At 35.6% G+C, this 12,914-nt stretch overlaps 1 protein-coding gene across 3 annotated transcripts in view; it reads left to right on the forward strand.

Moving 5' to 3' along the window:
- Positions 1-12,914, forward strand: part of CLDN16 (claudin 16) — a 71,514-nt gene that overhangs the window by 33,497 nt on the left and 25,103 nt on the right. For 2 of the 3 annotated variants that reach the window (XM_039850706.1, XM_039850707.1), the window contains exon 2: positions 4,289-4,410. The exons of the other annotated variant lie outside the window; for it this stretch is intronic. The gene's annotated coding sequence lies outside the window, so the exon portion shown is untranslated. The remainder of the gene's footprint in view (positions 1-4,288; positions 4,411-12,914) is intronic. 3 annotated transcript variants of the gene reach the window in all.

Genomic DNA, 12,914 nt, shown 5'->3' on the forward strand with positions numbered 1-12,914 from the left:
ACTCCAGGTAGTAAATGCCTTTGAGGGGCCAGTCCTGAAGTCAAGTCAGTTCTTGCTCATTTTACCTATCTCTTTGCCTTTTGCTCTGATGATTGCCACTAATGTCCCAGTTTCATCATATCTTTTAACTGATTCATAAAGCTATTATGGGGTTCAGATGAAGTTGTATATAGGTCTAATTTTATAGTAGCTGCTCAATAAATATAGATTAGATGCATAAAAATGCTCTTTATTTTAGATTTAAATGTTCATAAAGTAACATGAAGATAACATTGGCATAATTTGATTATTCCATCATTTTTATTATACGAGTATTCATTATAGAAAAATTAGAAAATCTAGATAAGTAAATGACTATTTTGATTCAAATAATAACAAAACATATCCATCAGAGGGAACTCCTGACCGTTTAAATTTTGATGTAAATTATCCTAGCCTTATTTAGTAACAAAAGCTACCTTTGTGCTTTACAAAAATGGGCTCTTACTATTTATTACTTAGATATTTATCTTTTTAAAACTTATCATGAATATCTTTCCAAGTAGACAAATATAAATATGTTAATTTATTTATTAAATTCTATGTCAAAATAATAATTTTATTATTTATTTCTTCCTGTCTATCTTTAGGGAACACAGTGACTCAGACTCATTGTAATAAACAAAATCTTATGAAAGAATGGCTAGAAAAATGACTAAACCAGCTTTGGCTTTGCTGAGACTTGTTTGTAAGAAGAAAGAACTAAATGTTATTTTCCCTTGCTCAAATAAAAGTAGGTGTGGGTAGATGAAACCTGTAAAGATCCTCTGAACTGAGTCAGAATTAGCACTAAGTTTCAAGGCAAATTTTATATCTTGAGAAAGTCTGAGATATACAGAGAACAGTATCTTTCACCCTAAAGACCTGGCATTATTCTTTATGAAGAGCACGACAGTGGTAGAGTTGGGCAGAACACTTAATAGATTCTCAGGAAACGTGGATTTCTAGTCTAGGACTATCACTGCACTTACGTAGCCTTGGGAGGGTCTCATTCCCTTTTGGATATTTCTTACGGTATTTTAACTCTGCTATTTTATGAGTCTTTAAGATTAGATTGAAAGACGTATTTTTTAAACACATGGAGAGTCAGTCATATGTCTTTCTTCTTCAGCTAATTTTATTTAACTTGAAAGTTTCTCCTTTGCCTAGAAAAAAGACCAAATAAATATGAAATTTCTTCAATTTATGCTGTATCTATAGATATCTACTTTTGAACATATTAATTTAAAAGGGTTAATTTAAATTAGTAGTTTTCAAACTAATTTCAGTGAATTATTTTGGTGTCTCATATCTTGGTTAACATCACTACCAAGTTAACATCAATCATTACGACTCGTGATAAAAGTTTAGGGTTGCTGTGATCATGAGTGTTTCCACAATTGCTAAACGTCTCATATAGGCAATCAAGTAGATATGAATAAGTTATATATATGTGAGGGTTTCATTTTTCCATGATAATTTCCTTTTACTATATTCTCTAATACCAGTAGTGACTTTTGTGCTGTCCTATCCATCCAAACTGGACACTACAGGTTCAGTGGCACTCTAGGCTTTGAACCTAAGTATGTCTCCATTAAGAACAACTTTATACATCATAGGCAGAGAGAACTGAGTCAGACTCTCTGATGTTCTCAATTCGCTACTAATATCTGCTCTTGAAATTATGTTCTTTCTTGTTCCTTGGTACCTGAACTACTTGCTGGTTTCTGTCTTCCAATAGAAAGTAAGTTCTATGAAGGCAGGCATTTTGGTTTGCTTTGTTCTCTGATATAACCTCAGGCTAGAACAAAACCTTGAATTCAGTAGATGCACAAAAGATCATTGTTGATTTGTTAATAAATAGATAGGGCACTGCACACTTCTGTCTAATTCAAGTAGTAGTTGAAATTTTGCCTTCTCCTGAACGCTAGTTCAAAGCCAGGCATCCAGACATCTGCCTTCAAATCTGCCAGTCTCCTTGGTTCTGAATGTTACCAGCCCCCAGACTCTTTGACACTGGATCGCACATGCCTGCTGCCCCAGATGGTTGAACATCTGCCTGGCTGGGCTGCTGCCTGTTCATGGCCACCATAATCTTTTGTTTCTATGTTTTATTGCCTGAGCTGTTTGCCCTCATATCTCAGAGGGCTTAGTCTGGTACTGAGCATCTGCTCCAGTGTGAAATGTGTCTCATCTCTAGGTCCTAGGCCCTACCTCTCAGCCTTTCTTAATCTGTACTTAGCTTACATCCTGACAGAACTTACTCTATTTGAAGCCTGGTTAATGACAGATCTTTCATTTGAACAGCATCCAAAAAAATTTTTTCAACCCCCAAAATTGAAAAGCTTTGCAAAAAGAAGGAAGATTTACTTTCAGCCAAAGGGCTCATCAGCAGATGCTTTCAGGATGGACACCAATTCCTTCATGTCTCTGAAACTTGAACAAGTTATTAACATTCTCTGAACTTGTTTCCTGAAAAGCAATGTGGAATTAAAGAGCCAGCATTTGTGAAAGTGCATAATATGGCCCTTGGCACCTAACAGTTACATGAAAATTAGCTTTCCTCCGTTCTTTTTCTTAAAGAGAAACATAAAAGCTGGAATTTGGTCAAGGCCTGCCTTAGGTATCAAGGTCTTCTTAATGCAGGTTGCTTGTGTCTGATTTGCTTGCCTGGGCCTGCTTCTTCACCTCCATCCTGCCGCTCCTACTTCTTGATCATTGGCATTAGCCTTTGACCACTTACTTCAGGCATTTCTGCCTGGGTCTCAGTCCTTACTGCACATGCTGATATCTGCCTAAATCTCAAAATGCAGCCCCTTTGTTTGTTCCTCCTTTTAATCCTTGACATAACCAGCTTACCTCTTCCTGTCTTTCAGTGTCCTTTGATGGGTGTAGGGTTTAGGAAATCCAGCTTAAAATAAGACTTTTAAGAAGCTGAGAACTCCCTTCCCTTCCTCACAGTGCTTTGAAACTGAGACTGAAAACAATGAAATATTTTTTTCCTTAAATAATGAAATATGTCTGAATTGGGGCTGAAACCTGGGTCTTCCAGAGCCTTAGTCCATTAATTCAATCATCTTCCTTCTTGTTTTTCATCTATAATCCACCTCCACCTCCAGGATATCACTGAGGCTATTAGCTAGCAAATTCTTACTTCAAACCTATGACAATAGAAACATTTTATGAATGATTTCATAAAGCATACAGGCTAAGAACATGTTATACATTTAGGAGTGACTCGTTCATGTAAGAAAATATTCCCTGATTCTTAATCTGCTTGACAGGTTTACACAGAGAAATTTTGACTTCTGTTTTTGACATAAAAGTTCTAAGAGAGACTCTTCTGAAATTCTTAAGTGTGAGGAGTGGATGTGCCTAAAATATAGTTGTAATACATAATATTTAACTAATTTACATTGCCCTAAATAATGCTATTGTGCTCAAGATAGATTGTGAGCCCCTAGAGAACAGACTCCTAGTCACCTTTGATCACCCAATATCTAGTACAGTGCTCAGGCAACATTTTTCTTTATGAATAAATACTTTATAACCAGTCTATGGTATAGAAGATATATGACTGGTTCTTTAGAACCAATCAATGCCAAAGAAAATATAAAATAGTCTGGAATGCACCTATACTTTAAAAAATAAGACAAATATAGTATTACTTTGGTAGTCTGATAAGGGATCTGAGACATCCTTATACATGTCCCCTGCAATTAAAAAAAAAAAAACTCACTTTACTCATTAGGAGACTCCTGACTCCCCATTTTCTTTCCTTTTTGTAAGAAAAATAAATTTCTCAGAGGCTGTCTCAGACGCTTATCTTTTTTACAGATGATAAAAGCAAGAGTAGAGATTTTAGGGAACAGCGTTTGAGCTTCTTAGGTTATATCTCATGTAATCATTAAACTCTAGAGAGATCTAAAAGCCAGTAAAAAAGCTCTAGATACCAAGAATCTAGACTGATCAACCTTGTGAAAGGCGGGGCTATCAATCACTGGAAGCAACAAGAGGTCTTTCTTTTCCTTCCGAAACTGAAATTAGCTTTTCTTTCTCCCCTCGCTTCAGTGGTTTCCCTGAGGCAGACTCAGAGGCTTTTACTGTGTACAGGGCCAAAAGTATAAGTTCCATGAATTGCTTCGAGCCCAGAAAAAAGTTCATAGCTTATGAAGAATACCATTTAAAGAGTGATAAGATGACTGTTTACTTCCCTCTCCTCCTGCCCTTTCTAACACCCTGAAACACTTCGTTCTTTATCACTCTGCAGGACTGGACTTGCTGCTAACCGTGGGTTTGGAAAGCAGCCCTCTCATGGCTGAACCTAATACATGCAGCAGGTGAAGTTCAGCATGTAAGATTCGTGAGTTCTCTCTCACAACCAGACACCAAGTAAGTGATCTAGCTAGATGCAGGCACATCATTTATTAGACTTATTTTTTCAGTTGACACTCGTTTATTTAAAAAAATACAGCAATACCAGTTTTTAAACAGAAAAAGAATCTTTGTTGTTTAAAAAAAGTCTGAAGTTTACAATTCCTAAAAGGAGATTTTTTAAATTTTTATATATACTGCGAGCTAAATTTTAAGCAAAGAGTAATTGAGTCTACCATCGTTTTTGACATCTTCAAATTAAAGGTAGCAGAATAGAGAACAGTTAAATAAGTTTAAATAGCATTAGATTTATAGGCCTCTGTATTTATATTTATCCTATATTTCTTTATAAAAAGATGCATGCATATGCTTACAAAACTTTGAAAGATTCCTGTGTATTATCGTGCAGTACTATCTTTTTATTTCTCTTTTTCTTATACCTAATGCTTATCATTTTTATTTGTTCAGAAATGATTAAACTTCACTTAGTGAGATGTACTTTATGATAAATGATAAGCAGCCTTATCTTTTCCTTTTCACATATAATTTCTCAAGGTCAAATAGTGTTTGCTTAATAACTTACTGACAGCATTTTTGTTAGTGTTAACTGACCAAGGGGATTTAGGCTGTTTTATTTTGTTTTGCAGACTTGGAATTTGATTTTGCTTTAACCCCTGGGCTCTTTGGAATGTCAGGGTTATGAGTGTAGCCTCATTATAGATCTGAGTTGGGTCAAACCAGAGAAAGCCATTGGCCATTATGGGAACTCAGGTGAAAAGAGATCTACATGATGAAAGTTAAGAGTTTAGTTAAAGTTGAGTTATTTAAAAATTTCTGCCCAAAGAGGATGGCAGAGGGTTTAAAGAACAGAGTATATTGGTACCACTTGAAATTGTAGACATAAATTGAACCAGACTTTCTTTCATCCATTTATCCACTTAATCATTTATCAATTTATTCAACATTTAAAGTAGACTCCAGTTTACTCCCTTCGAGAGTCCTCCCTCTACCCAACAAGGTCTTTATGGATGCATCCAAAATGAGTGCCTTATAACTTTTTCATTTTCATTTCAGGTTCAGCTTCTCTAACTCAGCTGTTACCTTCCTCTGATCACTTTCCTTCTCTAATCTTTGTCTATTTCTTCACCCTTGCTTGACTTGTTTGTTTGTTTGTTTGTTTTTAACCTTTTGTTAGTCCTGATTAGTTATCTAGCTCCAAATTTATGTCTCTGTTGTCCCAGTACCTAGATTTTAGATTTTCACATCTGGAACAATAATTCCAGTAACCACTACCTTCATTTTGACAAAGGTCACAACCATTCTCATGTACTGCTTTTATTAATAAGTTCTGTGGGGATAGCTTGGAACTGAAGGAACATTGTGGTTGGATATTTGAGGTACAATTTGCAAAGTAATCCACATCACTGCCTTGAGAATAAATTTTGCTGGAATCATCAATTACAGATTTATTTATTATTAAGAATTTTGTCTCCTTGTACTGAATATGTCCTACTCTAAAGTTCTGAAACTTCATTTCCTGCTGAAAAAAATGATTGCTTGGGAATTAAAAGCCTTTACTTATGAGATCAACTCAAGATTACTGGATGTATTTCTGTGGAATGTTATGTGTTTTGCAGTCATAAGAATTTTATTCTAGGAACCTCAGTGATATGAAAGCTTAAAAAATTAAAGATATACAAAATTTGTGTTTACTTCAACAAGTATGGAGGAGTAAAGTTTATTACTGAGAGAATCGCAAAATTAAAAAGAGTCTCTAACTTCAAGAGCTCAGAACTCAGTGGGAGCACTGCACAAATACATAAATATAAGTCAGACTATAAAGTGTTACAAGAGAAAAATAAACAAAAACATGTGTCATAGTAATATGTAGCAAGGAGAGATTAACTATAAGCAAGAAGATCTGAAGGTTATCGGAAAATAAAGAAGTAATACATATGCTCGTACTGTAGGCAGAGGAAACAATTTGAGCAAAGAAGCTGATAATTTGCTAACTTCATTTCTTTATTTATTCAGTCAGCCTTCATTGCTGATCTAATGCTGGCTGGCATTAGAAAAATAGAAGGTGCATGTCTGCCAAAAAAGAGTATCCAACCCAGTTGGAGGAGAGACACAATTACAATTTGATAACTGAGGTAACAGGGGAGGGTAGGCTTAGAGGATTTACTAAGGCAGTGATTTCCCAGAATCTCCTGGAGATCTTTTAAGAAATTACGATGCCTGGAAATCACAATCTTTGTGGGTATCTGCTTTTTCATAATAACTCCCCAGCTGATTCTGATGATCAAACAAGTTTTAGAATAAATCGACTATGGGTAATAAAGCTTGAGTTTAGAAGGAAGTAGAGGAGTCAGTTACAAGTTGAGGAGAGGGGAAGAGCAGGGATCTTCCAGGTAGAGGAAAGAGCTTTTTCCAGATGCTAGAGAGGGTTATTGGTTCAAAGGAACTGCATGCTTGTTAGAAGTCCTAACAGGTGAATCTGGATACACGAAGAAGGATCAGATAGGGAAAGATCTTGCATACCATGCTAAATACTTTGTACTTTATCCTGATAGTGATGGGAATCTTTAAAAGAGTATGGAAAGCAATGTAGTATAGGAGGCATTGCTGCTAATGCATTTGATCCTCAAATAATAATAATTATTATTTTTTTTTACTGATGTTTAAATTTTGTGGTTGGAACGTTTCACTGAAATGGAGGGGATCACATGATTAGATTTCTTTTTTTATCATAAGAGTTTTTTCTCTTAGACTCCATTTTGAAATTTAGTTTGATCTCTATAAATCAGTTCAGCTTAGTGAAACTTAGCTGATCTCTGGTTAAAAAAAAACAAACAATGTTTTGATCCTCTGTTTAAAGTCCCCCTAGATATGCATATAACTAGTAAGTTATAATTACTAGTTTGTATTCTATGTGTGTCACTAATAATCATGATATGCTTTGACATCTCTGTGGGTTATAATTAGTGATCTTTGATAACAAAGTGAATTCTTAAGCACTTCATATTAACAAGATGTGTGTGCAATATTGTGGGTGACAGAAGATGAGAAGGTGCCTTCCATGCCCTTATGAGTCTTACGGGCAGTGTGGAAAATGGAAAGTGGAGGAAGTTTGGATCATTAACAGTTGTGTTACCTTTGTTAAGATATTTCTCCAAAGTCTCAGTTTATTCATCTGTAAAATGAGACAGCTGGGCAAGATTGTCTCCAAGGTGGTCTTTCAGTTTTAGCCAAGAGTTTCTAGTGATCTAGTAGAAAAAGATGTGGAGTTAATAGCAGGAAGAAGTCTATGCTGTCAGATGGTATTAGGACTGCATTCTATGGACTCAGTCACACCCAAGATTCTGGCTGCATTTTTGCTAGTTGTGAAATCTGGGATAAGTTAAAATATCACCCTAATCATCTGTGTTCTCATCCATAAAATTTGTATTCATAATAGTAATTGCCTCCTATGATTGTTGGAAGAATGTAAAGAGATAATATTTGAAAAGCAATTAGCTCAGTTTGTGGCATGTAATAAGCACTAAAATTTTTAATAATAATATATCTATAAAGAGCTTAAATATTTATTATTATTATTATTACTATTATTATTATTACAAGCAAAGAGTTAATATTATTTCAAAGGAGAGCTTACAGACAAATGGGGCCTGCACACTCATAAAAAGATAACGTGGTAAATTCCTTAAAGATGGAAGAGGATCTCAACAGATATGCTTGGGAGATGAGAGAAAAGGCAAGAGTGAGAGGAGAGGTCTTTCTGAAGGAGGCCAGAACTGCACAATGCTTTCTCATAGGTATGAAATAGGATACAGAGTACAAAAGAGCCTTCCACCTTTCATGAGTGATGTCACTCAATTTCACCGCTTCTCTGAGGACAGATTGGTTGAAACTACCTCACTGATAGATTCAAATGAGTAAAGTGACTGGCTTCACAGTTTCAACAGAGCTTTTCTCCTACCTAGGATAATAATCTAGCTATCATGAGTGCCATGCTCTGATTCTATCCTATTTAATGGCAATGAGGATCTTCCATCTGAGTCCTGCTTTAGGATCTTCAGGAGTCAGGATTTTGGATAGGTGACAGGTGGAATGGAAGCCTGTCCCTGAATGTTTGCCAGGTTTGAATATAGCTCACTCTCCTCAGAAGCACTCCTATTTCCCTGACTCTTCTACATTGGCTTTCATAGTTTCTACTGGATGCTACCTGTCCACAATGACTAAATTTACTGGACTATTGGTAAAGCTACATTATCATTATATAATACATAATAAGAAAATCTAAAGTGTACCTTGGACCAAAGTCAAGTATATAGAATTCCAGCCCAGTATTTCCTATTAAAATGCCCTGCTTTTTGAATGTAAAATATATTCCAAATAAACTATACTATTACCGGGTCCCCTTAGAAGGACCTCTTTAGAATGCTAATAGTAAACTTATATCTTTATCTGACAGAGAGACAGCAAATATTTATTAAGAGCCTAAATATCATTGAATATCTTTCCTCCACTAGAATATTTTGTTCTTTGATGAATTTCTAGTGCTGAGTACAATGGCTGGCACATAGAATTCATCTATTAATTTATTCATTTACTCAGAATATGGAAACCCAGCATTCAATAAGCTAGCTACATAATCCCTGTTTCCATGGGGCTTAATATCTGAAGCAAATAATCTCAGCATGTGAGTTTCTATAATTATGCAATCACTGTCCTTAGTATTATTGAGCATTTAAAACACAAGCAAAAGAAAAAGAAAAAGAAAGAAGAAAAGGATCCCTGATCCAAAGTTGCTTATAGGATGTTTGTCACAAACTTATTCCTCAATAATGTGATACATATTGATACCTCTTTGAGTTTGCTCAAGATATTTCCCTTGTCAAGAACATTCTGTCCCTTTCTTTTATAATTACTAAATTCTTATCATTTAAGAACCAAATCAACCATCATCTCTTCCATGAAGCCTTTTATAGTTATTGCCTAGAGCTATTAATTATTCTATCATTTATGCTCCTAAAATATTTTTCAGAAACATGTATTTCAACAAAAGATCTTTCTTATCTATCTATCTATCTATCTATCTATCTATCTATCTATCTATCTATCTATCTATCTACCTATCTATCTATCATCTATCTATCTATCAATCATCTATCTATCTATGCAAACTTGATTATGGAGTCAGGCAAGACAAGTCCCAAGATCCACAGGATGAATGAGCAAGCTGCAGACTCAGAACTAGGTCTAAAGTCCAAAGATCTGAGAATCAGGAGAGCCAATGGTATAGAATCTATCTGAAGGCTGGCAGTCTCCACACCAAAGAAGAGCAATTGTTTCAGTTTGAGTCTGAAGGGAGGAGAAAGGTTAATGTTCCATTTTGAAGGCAATTGGTTGGGAAGAATTCCCTCTTACTCAGGGAGGTTCAGTCTTGTTGTTCTATTCAGGACTTCAATGGATTAGATGAGACCCACCCACATTAGGGAGAACAATCTGCTTTACTTAGTCTACTGATTTAAATATTAATCTCACACAAAAACACCCTCACAGAAACACCTGGAGTAAAATATGACCAAACATCTATGTACCCTGTGGCTCACTCAAGTTCATACATAAAATTAAACATCACCATATATAGAGAGAAAATATTAGGAAAAAAAATTCCATCCAGCATTATTAATAAGAGGCTTTCTGAAAAAGACACCCTGAAGAATACACAGGTTTGGGATAAGTGGCTTTGGGATTTTAGTGGTGGTCATTCCTGATAACAAAGCAGCATGAGCTAAGTCAGAAAAGAACAAAGTATCTTTGGTTCTTGAGATGGTCATCTACATGGAGCAAAGCATACGATATGGAGAAGGAGTGGAAAAATGTCCTCACCATGCCTCTTCTGCAATCCTTTCAATTTCTGTTCTCTTCTCAGTCTCTCCTGCTTTTCTGGCTCAAGGCTGACCATAAAATGCTAGATGTATAAGGTGTAGAAAAATTATAAAGATTAAAAAAAAATAGGCTGACAGATTTGTTTCTAAATTAGTAGAATGTAAGACACATGCCAAGAAATCAGAAATCATCAAGGCCTAGAGTTGCTTCTCCTTGGTAGGCAGAAGGAAACAGTTCTTTCAAATTAACGAATACAAGGTAGAGCCCCAGAGACCAGTACTGAGTAGGATGAAATGAAGTTATTCAGACTGTCCAGGAAGGTGAACATAAGCTGTGTCCTAGCGAGCACCAAAGGTAAAATCTAGGGGATCCAGTCAATTTTCAAGACCAAGGAGTCAGTACTGTGATTTAAAGGACAGAAAAAAATCCAAAAATTCTGAATCTAGAAAGCCATTGGAAAACAGTGGAATGGGGTGATATGGATCAAAGGGCAAGGGAAAGAATGAAGAGGTAAGACCCAAGGTCATATGATATTAATTATATCAAATATTAATTATATCGAATATAATTAATTGACTAAGATTCATTTATATTTGCTTCCCACACCTGGTCAGTAGGAGAGATCATTTTGGTTTAAAGGCTAAGGATTAGCGCAATTAGATATTAACTTTACAGGTAGCAGTAAAAAGGGATGCTACCTTGTCTGTCTAATACTTGATCACTCCTGCTAACTTGTCTAAAATCTTCAGTGGCCCTCAATGAATCGCAAGTTAATCCATGCTCCTCAACCTGGAAAGGAAGATCTTTCACAATGTGACCATTATATTCCAATCCAGCTTAATTTTTCTTTACTGTCCTAAACATACTAAACTATAGATACAGCAGAGCACTCACTGTTTCTTTATCTTTCACTTTGTCCTCCTGCCTTTAGGCCCGTGATAACATTACTTCATCACTGATGTCATTTAGCACCAATGTACTGAATAAAACTGAAAGTTAGTCATCTACCATTTTAGGTACAGACTTTCTTTGTGCATTTGTCATTCCAAATAAGCTGAGTTAAGAATACATCAATTAAGCCAACTGGATTGTAAAGGTGGCCACAAGAGCCATGATAAAGACAATGTGACAGTTTATAAGAGCATCTCCTATAATTTCCTGGAAATTTCAGTGTTCCCTTGCTCAACAAGGATTAAGTGTACACTGAAAATTCACCAGTCATATAGTCTTTGTGATTAAATTAAAAAAAAAAAGAGTTGAAACTGACTGCATAAGTGAATACTTAAATACGAGGAGAGAAAATGAGAAGAAGAAACTATAAAATGGTGAGAAAAAATTAGTAATGGACGATTGAATGTGCCTGAGTTGAATGAAAAAAGTTTAACTTGTGAAATAAAGCCCAATTCTGATGAATTCATTTAATACCAATTTAATAATGAGAATAAGGATATATGTGGAACGGTACAGGCCATTCAAGAGAAAAGTTTCATGTTAAGATGGCCTTATGGGTTATCTGTTAACTCCAAGAGAGTAAAATGGTAACCTTTGACACCAGGTTTATTCCATTATGGTTTACCCAAAATACCTTTGATGTTTATCATACTGTAACATGGTACTGTACCATGAAGAACATTTTGTTTTTCCAGGTGAAATGTATTACAGAATGTTTAATGACATGTGCATTGCTGCTGAATTTGAGGTATGATTTTTGATGAATGATTCACCAAGTCATCTTTGAAGTTTAGCTTAAGTAAGACTCAAATTCTAGGTAAGATAAGATATAAAGTAAGAGTACAAATCTTCCAGAGCCCCAGGCTCACCCAAACATTCTCCAAATTCTTCCTCTATTTGAACATCTGCAATGTCAAGAAACCCACCAGATCAGACCACTTCCCTTTCAGTCATTTCTAATTGCTGGAAAGTTCTTTAATTGAGTATAATTCTGTTTTGCTGTGCATCTACAATATTTTCTGAAGTCTCCTAGAAAGAGCATCATTCCTTTCCTATATGGCGATCCTCCTATTATTTAAAATCCACTGCCATATTTATTGTCTCCTTTATTTAGATTTAAAATACACTCTTCACTCCAACTTCCTTCAGTCACACCTAATGTGAGATGGTTGCCAATCTCTTCATTAACTTCACTGACTGAAACCTTCTCCTCTAGATGTGATTCAGTTTATCTTAAATTGATGTACTCAAGAGTAAACACAACAAATCCAGGTGTGTGGCCAAGATGAACACTAGAGTTCCAGTCTAACACCACATAATCCTGGGTAATAGGTATCTCTACGGAAATCATATTAGTTTCAGTTTTAACTGAGGTCACTGGACAATAGATATCACATTTCAAAATAAGATGAGAAACCCCAGGCAGGAGTTGCAAAAGAGGTGCTTTAGAACTGGTTTTCCAACTCTTATTGGAAGCTATATTGCCCTGCACTTCCTCCCCATGCCCGCCAAAAAGGAAAAAACAAACAAAACAAACAAACAAACAAAAAACCAAGGTTAACTCCAAGAAAAGAGATAAACACCAGGAGATATTTGGGGAGAGAGCTATTGGTATATATTGAGTCCCACTTCCCTGTCACCATGAAGGAGGCTGAGAATTCTTGTAACTCACTTTA

The sequence above is a fragment of the Pteropus medius genome, unplaced genomic scaffold (genome assembly GCF_902729225.1).
Source record: "Pteropus medius unplaced genomic scaffold, Ma_sr-lr_union100, whole genome shotgun sequence".
Lineage (NCBI taxonomy): Eukaryota > Metazoa > Chordata > Mammalia > Chiroptera > Pteropodidae > Pteropus > Pteropus medius.